Source organism: Triticum dicoccoides, chromosome 3B (assembly GCF_002162155.2).
Source record: "Triticum dicoccoides isolate Atlit2015 ecotype Zavitan chromosome 3B, WEW_v2.0, whole genome shotgun sequence".
Classification (NCBI taxonomy): Eukaryota; Viridiplantae; Streptophyta; class Magnoliopsida; order Poales; family Poaceae; genus Triticum; species Triticum dicoccoides.
The window spans coordinates 849,148,216-849,153,458 of NC_041385.1; the positions used below are offsets into that span (position 1 = coordinate 849,148,216).

At 52.1% G+C, this 5,243-nt stretch overlaps 1 pseudogene; it reads left to right on the top strand.

The window, feature by feature from the left end:
• The first annotated feature begins 1,417 nt into the window (after positions 1-1,417).
• Positions 1,418-4,755, top strand: LOC119280305 (annotated as a pseudogene).
• The last annotated feature ends 488 nt before the right edge of the window (positions 4,756-5,243 follow it).

The following is a 5,243-nucleotide window of genomic DNA, read 5'->3' on the forward strand; positions in this document are numbered from 1 at the left end:
TGGGGGGAGAAGTTCGGGTTCAGGGAGGAGTGGAAGTCGTTCGGGTAGTGATGCCCCATCCTGGAGGCAGAAGGATGCACATGGGGCGGAGATCATTGCAGCGGAAGCAGGGGAGCAAGAAGTTACTAGCCCTCTAAAGAAGAAGGACATGGCAGACAAACCAGTGATGCAAAAAAGGGTGACCTACCCCCAGGAGGTGGGGTGCACCAATGAAACTACTACGGTATCACAGGGAGGTGACGCAGACGCCCAAAATCAAATGCTGCTAGCGCAGGATGTAGGGACGTCAACCAGAGTCGTCCCGGGCTTGGGGACGGGTGCGGCCCATGCAGGAACAGAAAAAGAGATCTTGTCTATAGTTCAGGGTGCGACACTTGTGCAAGCCAACGAAAACAATGCGGGAACAGTGTGTGAGCCGAGGCCCACAACCGAGGATGCCGGCCAAGGCCGACGCAGTACGGGCCAAAACCAGATTGGCAGGCTGACCGAGGCCATGCACGTGAACATGTTGATCGACGTACCACAGGCATTGGGGCATGGCGAAACTGTGGAAGAGGTTTGCAACCAAAAGGGAGAGTCTGGCTATAAAGGGAAAACTTTCAGGAGGAAGGAGAGGAAGAACCAGGGGGCGTGGGAGTAGGCGAAGGAGGAGGATTAGGTTTGGGAGGAAAGAGGGGCGCTGACCAGATGGAGGTTGATGAAGTTATAGAGGAGGAGGTCAAAAAGAGGAAAATGGCTGAGGAGATGGGGGTTAAGTTTGCTGAAACTCTATGCGCTGGGCTGCATGAACAGCCCGGCGGAGCCAAATGAAAGTGATCGCATGGAACTGCCGGGGTTTGGGGAATGGCCCGGCGGTTCGAGGTCTTCTGTCCTTACAGAAGAAGGAGGACCCCGACATCTTGTTCTTGTCGGAAACAAGGTTAGACAAGGGCAGGATGGAACAGTTTAGGAGCAAATTAGGTTTACACAACATGCTAGTGCAAGACAATAAGGGCAAGGGTGCTGGTCTTGCTTTGTTTTGGAGGAGGGGGGTTGATGTGTCCTTGAGATGGATGGGCCGAATGCATATTGATGTAACTGTTAAGGAGAGGGATGGTTTCGAGTGGAGGCTCACGGGGATATATGGTGAATCAAGGATGGCGAAGAAGGTTGATACGTGGAGGCTTTTGAGGACTCTCCAGCACTAATCATCTTTACCCTGGGTCTGCATGGGTGACTTCAACGAGGTTCTGTGCAATCATGAGAAGCAAGGAGGGGTACCTCGAGGACATGTGTTTTTGCAAAATTTCCGGGATGCTTTACAGTTCTGCAACCTAAATGACCTCGACTTCGAGGGGGATGTTTTCACCTGGAGGAACAATAACTATCGCCTGGATGGATACATTCGGGAGCGCCTGGATAGAGGGTCGCCTCGCCCATGTGGTGTGCCCGTTTCCCTTATTATAAGGTGATCAACGGAAATCCTGAGCACTCTGACCACAGACCGGTGGTGCTTTGGGTGCATGGGGACAGAGCAGCAAGGAGGAACCCTAGCAGGACACAAGCGAAGCGGTTTGAGGCCCGATGGCTGCTTGAGGAGGGGTGCGAAGAGCTGGTGCAGAAAGCCTGGGCTGATGCGGATGGAGCCTCCATCTCAAAAAAGTTCGCCCAAATCCAAGATGCACTCCACATATGGAGTCGTGACGTCATTGGGGACCTACAGAAACGAGCCATGAAGCTTCGCAAGGAGCTGGAGGAGATTCGTAGACTACCCCTGTCCCAGGGCCAGATTAGAAGGGAGTTAACTGTCAAGGGTCAGCTCAACAAACTGGAGGACCAAATTGATTTGGCGGCTAAGCAACGAGCTCACGTTGACTAGTTGGCGAAGGGAGATCGCAGTACCAAATTTTTTCAAGCCTTTGCATCTGAAAGAAAAAGGAAGTATACAATAACAAAGCTGAAGAGGGAGGACGTGTGGAGGTGTCTGGGGAGGAGGGTTTAAACGCCCTCGTAACTAACTATTACTCTAGCTTGTTTACCCCCGTGGCAGGTTCGGACGCGGCTGATATTCTCCAACATATTGCGGCCGAAGTCACCCCAGAGATGAACGACTACCTGACAAAGGAGTTTACCGCAACGGAGGTGAAGGAGGCCCTGGATTCCAGCGGGGACCTGAAAGCACCAGGTGTCGATGGGCTACCGGCTATCTTCTACAAGCACTTCTGGCAGCTGGTGGGAGAGGAAGTTGTACATGAGGTTTTGCAAGTATTACATGGCGGCAGTATACCGGAGGGATGGAATGACACACTAGTGGTGCTTATCCCGAAGGTTCAAAACCCTGAAAGTCTAAAAGACCTACGCCCGATTAGCCTGTGTAATGTGGTGTACAAACTCGTGCCAAAGGTTCTCGCCAACCGGCTAAAGGACATCTTGGGGGAGATAATTTCGCCGAATCAGAGTGCATTTGTACCGGGACGACTTATTTCTGACAACACAATCCTGGCGTATGAGATGACACATTACCTGAAGAGGAAGAGATCGGGTGGGGGGGGGGACTAGTTTTGCGGCGCTGAAACAAGATATGAGCAAAGCCTATGACCGGGTCGAGTGGCCCTTCCTGGAAAAAGTAATGGAACAACTGGGTTTTGCTCCTGCCTTCATCAACCAAATCAGCAAATGCATGCGAACCGTCAAGTTTCGTTTCAAGATAAATGATACTTGCACTGACACGGTGATCCCAGGTCGGAGGCTGCGACAGGGATGTCCTATCTCGCCCTACCTGTTCCTGATCTGCTGAACAAAGCTGAGGCATCGGGCGCGCTAAAGGGAATAAAAATTGCTCTAGGAGCCCCTTCGGTGACTCACCTATTGTTTGCTGACGATTCGCTGCTGCTGATGGAGGCCACTGTGGAAAGTGTGCACGCGATCATGGCCATTCTGGAAGTATACAAACGAGGCTCGGGTCAGACGATCAATCGGGACAAATCAGCAATCTTGTTTAGCAAAAACACTAAGTGCCAGTTGAAGGATCAGCTAATCCAATTGCTAGGCCTCCGGGCCGAGGGCCACCATGGAAAGTACCTGGGCCTGCCGGCCTATGTGGGCAAGTCGCGGCAGGCGTGTTTTGAATTTTGCGTGACCGCATCTGGGAGTTGTTACAGGGCTACAAGATCAAGATTTTGTCAAAGAAAGGGAAAGAAATCCTTATTAAGATAGTGCTCCAAGCCATTCCAGCGTATGCCATGGCTTGTTTTGACCTGACAAAATCTTTGTGTGAGAGCATTAGCCAAATGATATGCCGCTTTTGGTGGGCTAACCAGGATGATGAGAAGAAGCACCATTGGGTTGGCTGGGAAAAGATGACACGTCCAAAGGAGGAGGGTGGTTTGGGTTTCCGGGACCTACACTCTTTTAATATGGCTATGCTATCCCGCCAGGTTTGGAGATTATTGCAAGCACCGGACTCCTTGTGTGCCCAGGTGCTCAATGCAAAGTATTACCCGTCGGGAGACCTGTTGACAGCTGTTGCTGCCCCCGGGATTAGCTATGTCTGGCGTTGCATCCTCCAAGGTTTGGCCATTCTCCAGGAGGGCATGATTTGGAGAGTGGGGAATGGAGAGCAGATCCGGATATGGCAAGACCCCTGGCTACCCTCAGGACTGGTGAGATTTCCAAGATCACATCATGGTAATACCCTGCTTACCAGAGTCACAGAACTGATTGATCCGGTAACAAACACATGGGACGAACAGCTGGTACGACAAACTTTCACCACGAATGAGGCTGCCACTATCCTGGGGATCCCTATCTTTGAACATCATGAGGATTTTATCGCATGGCAATTTGATGGCAAAGGGATGTTTTCCGTCCGATCAGCCTACAGAGTGCATGTCGACCTCGAGGCGCGCTAGAGTACACACCCACTAGGGGGCAGCTCCGAAGGCAACGATGGTGACAAGAAAATGTGGCAGAAGCTCTGGAGTGTCCATTACCCGAGAAGAGTCCATCATTTTTTATGGCGATTGGCGCACAATAGCCATCCAATGCTGCGGAATGTGCAACGCATTGGTGTGGAGTTGGATACCGACTGCATTATGTGCAACAGGCTCCCTGAAGACGGTGGACATCTGTTTCTTAGGTGCAAGGAAGTGAAGAAAATGTGGCGTGCTCTGGGGCTTGAGGACTGCAGAGTGAAACTGTTGGGGTGCCCTTCTCCTCGCCAGCTACTTACGTGTGTCTTCTCGCTGCCGGAGGAAACCATGCTCAAAACCATATGCCTTCTATGGATGTGGTGGACTGAAAGAAACAAGGTGAAACACCAGCAAGCTAGGGCATCCACTGACCAATTTCAATTGCTCATGACCAAGTCCCTGTCAGAATGGCATGAGTTCTACTCAAAGGTGGCGCCGGTGAACCACAAACCCAACCCAAAATGGTCAAAGCCTACAACAGATGTTGTGAAGATAAACGTCGATGGGGCCTTCACCCCGGTTAACCACCAAGCTGGCTGGGGTTGCGTTGCCCGAGATCACACGGGAGACGTACTGTTCGCTACCGCGGGAGGACTAGGGCATGTCACGGAAGCACTACATGCAGAAGCACTTGCATTATTGCATGCAATTGCACTCGCTAAAGCTCAGGGCATGGGGCGAGTTGTCTTTCACTACAGGAATCAGCTAATTTGCCGTCTGTGGGGGTCTTTGCCGTCAGCTTTTTGTCGTGCCTGACGGCAAAGACAACTTTTGTCATCAGCTGCTGACGGCAAAGAATCACTGACGACAAAGAGTACTTTGCCGTCTGCGAAAAGAAACACATGCGACAAAGACCTTAGTTTGTCGTCTGCCCATAAAAAACGGACGGCAAAAAATCTTTGCCGTGTGTGTTTTTATCCACAGACGGCAAAGAATCTTTGTCGTCTCTTTTTTTATTGGCAGACGGCAAACTGGACCCTTCGCCGTCTGTGTTTTTTTACAGACGGCAAAGAAGAAGCACAACACACGGATTGATCTCCCGGATCGATGACATGGCAATATCTCAGCCGCACCAGCCCATAACGCACGGCCCCATCCCACCCCTCCTATCGGACGCACTTATCCACCCATGATGCACGCACCCCCACGTCGCACGCGCCCTCTCCTTCTCGTTCTCCCTCCTCTCTCCTCGCTCCCTCTTTGTCCCAAGCAGCCGCGCGGAGCCAGCCTCGGCTCTCCCCCATCGCCCGAGCAGCCGCCGCCGGCCCCGGCCATCCCCCATCGCCCTGTGCA